Here is an 11,170-nt window from a genome sequence, read left to right as displayed (position 1 = left end):
CATAAAATAAAATAATAAAAATATGAAAATTTTAATTTTGTTTTTATTCCCTTTAATAATATATAATACTACTACTAAATCAAAATTATTAAATTTTTTAAATTTTGTTAAATTCCTAACTAAAATTATGGATAAAAATTCAATAGTTATTAATGAAATTCATTATTTTTCATTAAAATATAAATATTTTAATACATTTATTTATATTAAAGAAGAATATAATAATAGTTATAATCTTTTATTAAAATTAACTAATTGCTCATTAGATTTCTATAACTATATTAAAAATAATGATATTGATAAATATCTTCTAATAATGAATCCTAATGATCGTAAAATTCATCTTGATAAGATATGAAAAAAACAAACTCTACAATATAATAATATAAATCATAATATATTCTAGCATTATTTTGAAAATAATATTAAATATATATTCTTTCCTAATAATAATCAAGAAAATAATGAAATATTTAAAAATATAAATCAAAAAGATTATTTAAATAAAATTATTAAACTAAAATATATTATTACAGTTTTTTTTAAAAATCTATATACATTAATCTATACCGATTTAGACTATATAAATATAGATCAAATATACGAATTAATAGATTTTTTAATAATAGATCTTTGTAACCAATTTGTTTTTTCATCAGATATAATATATACTCTAAATATTATAGAATTCTATTCTATCCCTTACATATATAGAAAAATAAAAGAAGATATAAAATTATCCTATTCTACCATTCTAGAAAATATAAATAAAGAAAAATTAGATAAAGATAATTTCCATATTAATAATCTAATAAACCTATATAATAATATAGAAGAAGATAAAGAAATGAACATAAAATAGTATCATATAATATATATGCAAAAAATAAAAGAATCACTATTATTAATTACAAAATTATAAAAAATTAATTAAAATTATTTTTTTACAAAATTCATTCCCATTTTTTTTACTCATAAAATATATTAACCCCCTAAATTATTTATACTATTAATTAATTTTTTATCTTTAAAATTTCAAATATATATAATAATGCTCATCTATGTTAATTAATAAATTCTATAACACTAATATATCTTAAATCATCCATTATAACCATAAATTATACCCATAAATAAAATCATAAAAATTAATAAATAACATATAAATTCTTATATCCCATAAAATATTAATTCTAAAATATTATTTCTTAATTTATTTATCTCTTTCCCCTAATATTCCCTTAAATCTAAAAATTTAAATTTTAAAAATTTTTTTAAAAAAATTTATTTATAGTTATCATATCATTTTATTAAATTTTTATCTATTATATACTTCATCTAACTCTACTCCTACTTGTGCTTCTTAATAACCTCCTCATTATATGGTATTATATTCTTCCCATTGTAATATCTTATTAAATCTATCTTCTATAATGCAAATATTATCTCACTACTCTTAATCCCTAAAATTTTACTTAACTCATCACATAATATAGTCTTCTTATACTCATATAAATAATTTATAATCTCCCTTATCCAATACTTACTATAAACAATCTTTCCCATATCACTTAATGGCCACTCTGGTCCCGCTATCTAATTACTCTTCCTAGATAAAATATAACTTAACTATATTAATATATTCCCTAATCCCCTCTTCTAAAAACATGGTAATGTAGCCATACATGATAAATTATAATGCTCCTTAGACTCCTTCTCCTTAGAAAAATATGAAGCAAAATAAAATCCATTCTTCATCTCAAATAAATCATTAATAAATTCATCCTATAATATACTCCTCTTGTTCTCTTCATTCACATAAAAACATAAAATATAAAAATTAAAATGCGATACATCATAATATAACGTCTTGTGATCTATAAATAATTTTCCCAATAAACAAACATTCTAACAATATAATTTCTATATAGCCCCATCCATCATAAATATAGAAAAATCATTTGATCTATATATCTCATTCCCCGGTGGATGCCTTAATATACATCCCTCCTAATGCTTAATAAAATTCTACTTACTCCTCATATATAATAAACAAAACTAACATATATATAATGTACCCACACGATTATACTCCCCAGGATACGGTGAATAATATCATGGATAAAGATTAATTGGCCCTAACTTTATATTATATATATTCTTAACCTTTGTCATCTCACTATACTTCCTCTCTATCTCATCATCTATCACATCCCCCTCCCCATTCTTATTACCCTTATCCTATACCTCAACATTCGCCTCATTACTATCATCATTCCCTAATCTCTTCTACTTCCTCGTCTATATCCCCTTACTATATAAAAAATCAAACTCCTGCTCTGTAAATTTCTTCTTGTCATACTTATCATAAATATTATGCGGTCTTAACATAGTAATGTCAACCCATCTATCCATCCTCTTATCATAATCTAAAAAATGTATATAATATAATACATCAATTAAATTCTTACTCTCCTTAACCTCTATTATCTTACCCGTAATATAATTCTCTAAATTTAATGGTGATCTACATCTTACCATTAACTCTCTCTATAATGGTAATTCATATTTTTTACATCCAAAATATTTAACTAAAAAATCAAATAAAATTAACCTATCTTCCTCTATAATCATATCCTCCTTACTTTCTACTTCTGATAATCCAATATACATTACTTTGTTAACTTAATAAAAACACAAATTAATAATTATAAAAATTAATTACTCTGATTTCTTCCACTTAACTATAGGCTTATTGTTATATGTCTCCATTGCTCCCTATAATAACTTATCAAAATCTTCCTAATCCTCCTTATAAACCTTAGTAAATGCTACTACCGCATTTCTCTTCTACTCAGTATATCTAGCTAATTTCTCCTTACTCCTTACTATACAAAATGGAATATTCATCTTCCTACATAATGCAGGCAAATATAATACCTATTCCTTAGGCGTAACATTGTTTGCTATCACAACTAATTTAACTCTTTTTCTCTCAATATATCTAGTTATCTAATTCAATCCTGTAATTATACTAAGCTTATTGTTCTTTCTTCCCTCCTTACTCCTACTATACTTGCATAATAATTTACTTAATAATTTATTGTTCTCACTATCTAACCTAATCTAAAACTAATATAATGATGGTGGCATCTTTAATCTCTTAACTAATACATGCTTCTTCTTTAATATCTCCTTCTCTCTCATTAATTTTTTCTTCATTCTATAATCTATTGATAAAAATAAAAAAAATGTTAAAAGTTAAATTAGTTCATGAAAATTCTAAAATTCCAACTAAAGGATCCAAATTAGCTGCTGGTTTTGATCTTTATGCCGTAGAAGATACAATAATAGAACCAAAAAATAAAAAATTAATCTCAACTGGTATAATAGTAGAAATTCCATCCAATTGCTATGGTAGAATAGCCCCTAGATCAGGTTTGGCTGTTAAAAATTTCATAGATGTAGGTGCAGGTGTAATAGATCCAGACTATAGAGGTATTCTAAATATTCTACTCTTTAATTTCTCTAATGAAAATTTCCATATAAAAACAGGTGATAGAATCGCTCAATTAATTCTAGAAAAATGCCTCTATACACATATAGAAGAAATAAAAGACATATCAAATACTGAAAGAAATGAAAAAGGTTTTGGCTCATCCGGTAAATAAAAATAAAATTAATTAATACAATATATAAATTATCTTTTTCCTGTTTTCTTCTTTCCTACTCCCCTCTTTCCACTCGTCTTAGGACTCACTACAGGTACTAACTACTTCTATAAAGCACTTTTGTCTTTCTTATACTCTATCGCTAACTCCTCTTCCTTTATAGAAATTTTCTCTAATTTTTCCTTAATAGTTTCCTACTCAATCTACTTAGAAACCTATTTCTTTCCTATATCCTTCTTAATATTACTCTACCTACTAATCTATTCAGATTTATCTTCTACGACCTCCTATTTCTATTCTTTTTCAATATCTCTTCTTAAATTTTCTTCTTCTTCCCTAATTTTATTCTTTGTTCCTCCTCCACATCCTCCAAAGCATCCTTTCTTTTTATTATCTGTCATTTATTTTTTTTTATGTATTTCATAAACTTATTCCTTCCCCGACTTAACACAAACAAATGAAACAAAATTTATTGGAATAGTTAGATGAAAGTGAATTTCTAGTAAAAAATGAAGAAATCAAAATTTTACCAAAATTCCAATCCTCTAACTTAAACTTTATTCACTCAAATAATATCTCTTTTGAACCTAATATAGAATGCCTAGTCCCTATCTGATTAGCCCTAGAATTAAGAAAAATTGATCACTGTATTATAAAATATCCTGATTGAATAAATAAAAATTTCTTAACTTCTATACTAGAAGAAGAATATAATAATATTGATACTAATATCTTAAGTAAAAAATTACCCTTTTACTGACAAGAAATAACTAAAATATTATTTAATTCAGCCCCTAATGACTCTAAAATAAATATTAATATTTTAAAATCTATACTAGATGATATAGAAGAAATAAGATGAAAAAAAATTCAAGAATTAATACTAAAATTACTGGAAAATAAAAATAATAAAAAAATAAATAATTTAACCAGTGTTGAAATATTAAGAATAAAAAAATTTATTAAAAATGGTATTAATAATTTAATTTAATTTTAATGTACTTATAAAAACACAAATGACTAAAAGAAATCAAATAAAAAAAAGAATTAAAATATTAGAAGCTATTAAAGCTCATACTCAAGGCCAATTAAAATTAGACTCTGATATTAAATATAATAATCAAAAATTAGATCCTTTCACCCAATTATGCAGTACTTATACTGATATAATGAAAACTAATTGAAAAGCCTTAGATATAAGAAAGAAATTAGTCGGTAGTAGAAATCAAGAAGTTATTAAAATAGAATTAGATATAAAGAAAAATATTCAACTCTCTAAAAAAACTTTAGAAAATATTAGAGAACTATATAATAGAGAAAAAATTAAAAAAGAAAAAAAATATAAAAAAACCTGAACTCAAGAAAAATTAGAAGAAAAAGATCAATTAATTACTCTCTTCATAAGAGATATAGCTAATCTAGAATTAGAATTCTCTAATATAATTTATTCTTCTAATAATAATGATGATAATACAGATAAAATTTTTAAAAAAGCAAAAGAATTAAAAACTACTCAAAAAACTTTCCCCCCTTTATCTGAAGATGAAAAATAGTTCATTAAAGAAGTAATGGAAAGAGATCAAAAAATAGACGAAAAATTAAATAAATTAGAAGAAGGTATTAAAGGTTTAAAAGATATCGCTGTAAATATAGATCAAGAAATGAATGAACAAGCCCAAATATTAAATAGAATTCTCTCTAATGTTAATAAAGAAATAACAAAACTTGATACTAATAATGAAAAAGCTCAAAAAATATTAGATTCTTCTGGTGGTGGTAGTCTAATAGCTGCTTATATTCTTCTCGGAACATTTACAACTATATTATTCTATCAAGGCTTTGCTTTATTATTATAATTTTTAAATTTTTTAAAAAATAATTACCTTTAAAAATTAATTTAAACTTATTAATAAAGACTATAAAAAATAAATTTCTTCCATTATACTTCTATCAATATTCTTCTAATATAATTCATTAATTCTTTTAATTATATTTTCTTCCTTATAATACTCTTCTAATTCTTCTAATTCTTTCTTATAAGTAAATTCTTCTTCCTATATATTATTGTTATATTCATTTTCTTTATTACTACAATTAATATAAATTATTTCATTTCTTTTTTTCTCTATATTTTTCATAAATTTATTTATTAATATTCCCTCATTCTATTTCTCTTTTACTATTTCAATCTTATTATTTAATCTAATCTAACTTAACTTAATCTAATTAATCTAATTTTCTATTTCTTTATATATTGACTTAGATTTAAATTTAAATTCAAACTATGACTAAATAGTATTCTAATAAACTTTTCTTATCTAATTTAAATAAGTTTCTAAATTATTACTCTTTATTTCTTCTATAATTTCCATATACATAATCTAATACTATTTTATATTTTCTATTATCATATTCTTCTTCTCTATTATACTATTCTTAGTATTGATTAATCCATTCATTAATACTTTCACTTCTTTATCTAATTTTATTTTTTTAATTTTCTTCATAAAGATAAAATAATTTTTTAAAAAATAAAATTAAAAATAATTATAATTCTTCCTCTTCCTCCTCTTCTTCATTATCCTATGATGGTGGCTACTAATCCTATCCCCCTTTCATTCCTGTAATTTCTTTAACTTCTTCTAAATATGTATTTAATTCTTCTATATTATTCTCTGTAGGTTCATTTATCTTCTATGATTCTGTTACTATTTCACTCACTCTACTATCTAAATCTTTTCCTTTCATCATCTATTCATAATGTTTTGATATGTTAATAATCTCATTTTTTATTTTAACCATTCTTTCAAATCTTTCATCTTCTTCTTTATATTTTTCATGATCCTATACCATTTTATCTATATCTTCTTTACTTAAATTACTTGTATTCTTTAATTCTATTCCATTCTCTACTCCTCCCTAAGTATCTTTTGCATTTATCTATATAAGTCCATTCTAATCTATACTTATTGTTATCTCTATATCTGGATGATTCTATGATACATTATCTAATAAAAAGGATCCTAAGAAATGATTTTCTGATGCTTTTGATCTCTCTCCCTAATAAATATTAATTTTAACATTAGTCTAACTAGCATGTACTGTAGTAAAATGCTATGAATGTTCATATGGTATTTTCTAATTTCTATTAACTAATTTATGGAATACTCCTCCATTTGTTTCTATTCCTATACTTAAAGGTATAACATCTATCAATATAATATCTATATCTGCTGGATTTTTACTTAATAAATTAGCCTATATTGCTGCACCTGTTGCTACTGCTTCATCTGGATTAATATTTTTTGATACTTTTTTTCCAAAATATTTTTCTATTTTTTCTACTACATAAGGAATTCTTGTACTTCCTCCTACCATAACAATTTCATCTATTTGTTTAGTTGTAATCTTAGCATCTTTTAATACTTTCTTTACTATCTATATAGTTTCATCGATACGTTTTTCTATTAGTTTAATAAATTTTAATCTTGTTACTTTTATAGATATATCCTAATTTTTAGCTTTAAATTCTATTTTATCTTCTGTCATGGATGATAATCTTATTTTTAATCTTTCGGATAAGTCTTTTATTTCTGATACTATTTTTTTATCTTTACTAAAATCTAAATTATACTATGATTTTATCTATGATAAAACATAATCAACTAAATAATTATCAAAATCCTAACCACCTAAATGTGTATCACCATTTGTTGCAGCTACTTCAAATAATCCATCGCTTAATTTTAATACGGAAACATCAAATGTTCCACCACCTAAATCATATACTAAAATCTACATATCTTTTCCTGAAGTATTTAATCCATATGCTATTGCTGCTGCGGTTGGTTCATTTATTATTCTTACTACTTCTAAGCCTGCAATTGTTCCTGCATTTTTTGTAGCAGCTCTCTAAGAATCATTAAAATATGCAGGTACTGTTATTACTGCTTTATGAATTTTAGTTCCTAGGTACTATTCTGCAATTCCTTTCATTTTTTCTAAGACTAAAGCGGAGATTCTTTCTGGATAATATTTCTATTTAGTACCACCATGTGTTATTTCATACTATGGTCTTTTAGTTCCCATTTCTTTAATTAATTTAAATGGCCATAATTTTTTATCATTCTAGACTGTTTTTTCATCATATAATTTACCTAATATTCTTTTTGCATCGAAGATTGTATTTACGGGATCTACTATGGAATGAACTTTAGCTTCTTCACCGATCAAAACTTCTTTATCTGTAAATGATACGTATGATGGTGTTATTCTGCTTCCTGTTTCACTTGGTAATATTTCTACTCTATCATTCACATAAATTCCTACACAACTATAGGTTGTACCAAGATCTATACCTATAATATATTCTATATCAGACTCTGTTGTTTTTATATTATGAAATAATGTTGATATAATAGTTAAAAGTAAAAATATTTTATGAATCTAATTCTACATATTGTGATAAATATATTATATGACGTGTAAAATATAAAATATATAAAAACTAAAATAATTTTAATTAAAATCTTTGTTTTGTATTTTTTCTTGCATCAAATATTAGTAACAACAATATGGATCCCAAAATAATTAAAATTATTATTTTCAAAAAATAATCTATGTATGTCATAGGAGCTTTAATTTTACTTATATATAAAAAATTTTTTATAATATTTTTATAATATTTTCCTTGAGACAAAGACATCTATATGTTTTTATTATTTAATATTTCTGGAACAATTTCTGCTTTAATAGTATCATTAGGTTTAGTATGTTCTATTATATCATAGATTTCATCGCACTATTTAGTATGATCATGCTAATGTTGTCTCTAGGATGTTAAGTAGATACTAAAATTTTTCTAATTAAAGATATGTATGTGGGTATTTTTCTATGATCCGCAGCAATTTCCTGTTCCTATACCGCATTTATTAGAATTATCGGTACAGGAGTCATCTAATTCTATATCTACTGAGATATTATAAAAATATATTGATTTTTTATTATCTATTATGTATATTTCCAGATTTCCAGAATATTTATTATTTAATTTTTGAAATTTTACATTTGTTACTTTCATTGCTATATCTAAATCATCACTTTTAGTTTCTCCATAAAAATCCTAATTTTCTTTTATTCTTAGGGTATAAATATTAAAAAATAGTATAAAAAATAAAAGCATTTAATGATATTTTTATCATAACACAAAAAAATATAATAAATAAGATGGGAAAAAATACAAAAGTTGTTATTTTAGGGGATGCAGCTGTGGGAAAATCTTCATTAATATAGAGATTAATTTAGAAAAGTTTTAGTAAAAAATAGTAGCCAACGATAGGTGCTGCATATCATTTATATAAGGTGGATACTGATAGTGGGGAGTCTATAGAGTTATAGTTATGAGATACAGCAGGATAGGAGCAATATAAGACATTAGCACCATTATATTATAGGGAGGCAACATGTGCAATAGTTGTTTATGATATAACTAATATGCAAAGTTGTATTAATGCAGAGCAATGATTAGTGGAATTAAAGACGCATAATCCAGAGACAAAATTATTAATATTAGTGGGAAACAAGACGGATTTAATATCAGAAAAGGTTGTAAATTAGGAAAATATTGATAGTTTAATTGAAAAATATGAATGTTTAAGTTTTGAATGTAGTGCTAAGAATGGAGACAATGTGGATGAGATGTTTAATAAGATAGGAAATACATTAGTATAGGTAATAGATGATGAGAATTCGGATGAATACAAGATAAATCTAAATGAAGTTAATAATAGCAATATATTTAAAAATTGTTGTTAAAGTTTTACTAGTTTTTAATTAATTTTTTCTCATGCTTTGGTCAGTGCTAAGAATATTCTTTTTCCTGTGTATTTTTTTATTTTATCATTTGTCTATAATTTATCTGGATGTATTATTTGCATTGCGGTTAAATATTTTTTCTTAATGAGGGTTTTATCCATGGCTAATTTAAAGAAGTCTACGGGGGTTCATTTAGTATTTTCTCATAGAATGGTATCTAATTCTGACAATAGAAGGGTGAGTGGTCTTAATTCATTAGTATTATCTTTATATTGTCATTTATTTAATTTATTATCTATTTCATCAAAGTTTATTTCTTCTTCTATATCATTTAGTAGTTCTGAATAATTTTCTTCTTCTTCTTCTTCTTGTATGAATAAATCATTAATATTTATATCTTCATTTTTTATATCTAATTCATTAAAATTTTCTTCAAAAATTTTTTCATCATTTTTTATAATGTTATTGGATATAGAATTATTTTTTATATTATTATTTAGCAAATTTATTAGTATATTATAGGAGTTATTTATTAAAATTTCTACTTTTTCAAAGATAGAGATAATTTCTATTTGTAATTCACTGGAGAGATTAGAGATATCATCATTTGTTTGTTCTAATTTAATTACAATAAGTTTAATTTCTTTTAATAAATCATATAAATTTTTTGAAATATTTTGCAATTTTTCTATTTTTTGAGTATTTTTATTATAGTTTTGTAGTTTATTATTAAGGAGAGTTTTATTTTTTATTTTTAAAAAATTAGGTATAGAGGATGGAACATCTAGGATAGAATTATCTAGTAGGGTATAGGAATTAAAAATATTTTTGAAATAATTATAATTATCTTGAACAAAGCAAGTGCATTGTATTAATTTTTCATAAGATTCTTGTAGGGAATTATTTTTAAAATTTTTTAATACTCATTTTAATTGTATATTTTCTTCATTATTTTCCATAATACAAAAAATTAAACACAATTTTATATTAGATATATAATAATGATTTAGTATATATGATTGATATAAGATAGAAATTATTATTATTATTAGGATTAATATTAAGGGAATTATTTTTTTTATATTAATTTTCTTTATGGATATGTAATATATTATTTAGATTAAATATAATATATTATTATCAATGGTCTCGTAGTGTAGTGGTTAACACACCTGTCTTATATACAGGAGATCGGAGGTTCAATTTCTCCCGGGACTATTTTTTCATTTTTTATGATTTTTAATTATGGTTAATTATGGGAGAAAATATTTATTATGTTTATATAAAATATTATTTACGTTATTTAAAATATGGAATTATTATACTTTTTAAAAATATCAATGATAAAAATTTATATATTTCTTTTAGGTTTATATAAAATTCATGTAATTGATTTAGAGAAAAAAATAATAAGGAAGGAAAGGGAAAATATATAGATATTTTATTATGAAGTATTTAAAAGTGAAATATAGAAAATTTTATTTAAGTTTGATATTTTATATGATTTATCTTATTATGAGTTAATAGAATTTATAAGAAGGAATGGATTTAGATATAAAAGAAATGAAAAGATAGAGAATGAGAGAGAAGTTATAATAGGATCTATTAATGAATATAAGTTTAACAAATATATTAAGAATATAAATGAGTTTATATAGAAAATAAAAAAATTTATTAAAAATAAT

At 22.7% G+C, this 11,170-nt stretch overlaps 1 non-coding gene and 1 pseudogene across 1 annotated transcript; one reads left to right on the top strand and one right to left on the bottom strand.

Annotated features, from left to right (window-relative positions):
• Positions 1–7,316: 7,316 nt before the first annotated feature.
• On the bottom strand, positions 7,317–8,117 carry LOC125290117 (annotated as a pseudogene).
• A 2,513-nt stretch (positions 8,118–10,630) lies between these two features.
• Positions 10,631–10,703, top strand: trnai-uau. The gene has a single exon. It is a non-coding gene; the product is annotated as a tRNA-Ile (tRNA).
• Positions 10,704–11,170: the final 467 nt, after the last annotated feature.

The sequence above is a fragment of the Alosa alosa genome, unplaced genomic scaffold, assembly GCF_017589495.1.
Source record: "Alosa alosa isolate M-15738 ecotype Scorff River unplaced genomic scaffold, AALO_Geno_1.1 AALO_1.0_unplaced_110, whole genome shotgun sequence".
In the NCBI taxonomy this organism is placed as follows: domain Eukaryota; kingdom Metazoa; phylum Chordata; class Actinopteri; order Clupeiformes; family Clupeidae; genus Alosa; species Alosa alosa.
The sequence above is the reverse complement of the archived record's forward strand: the minus strand, read 5'-3'. Positions and strand labels throughout refer to the sequence as shown.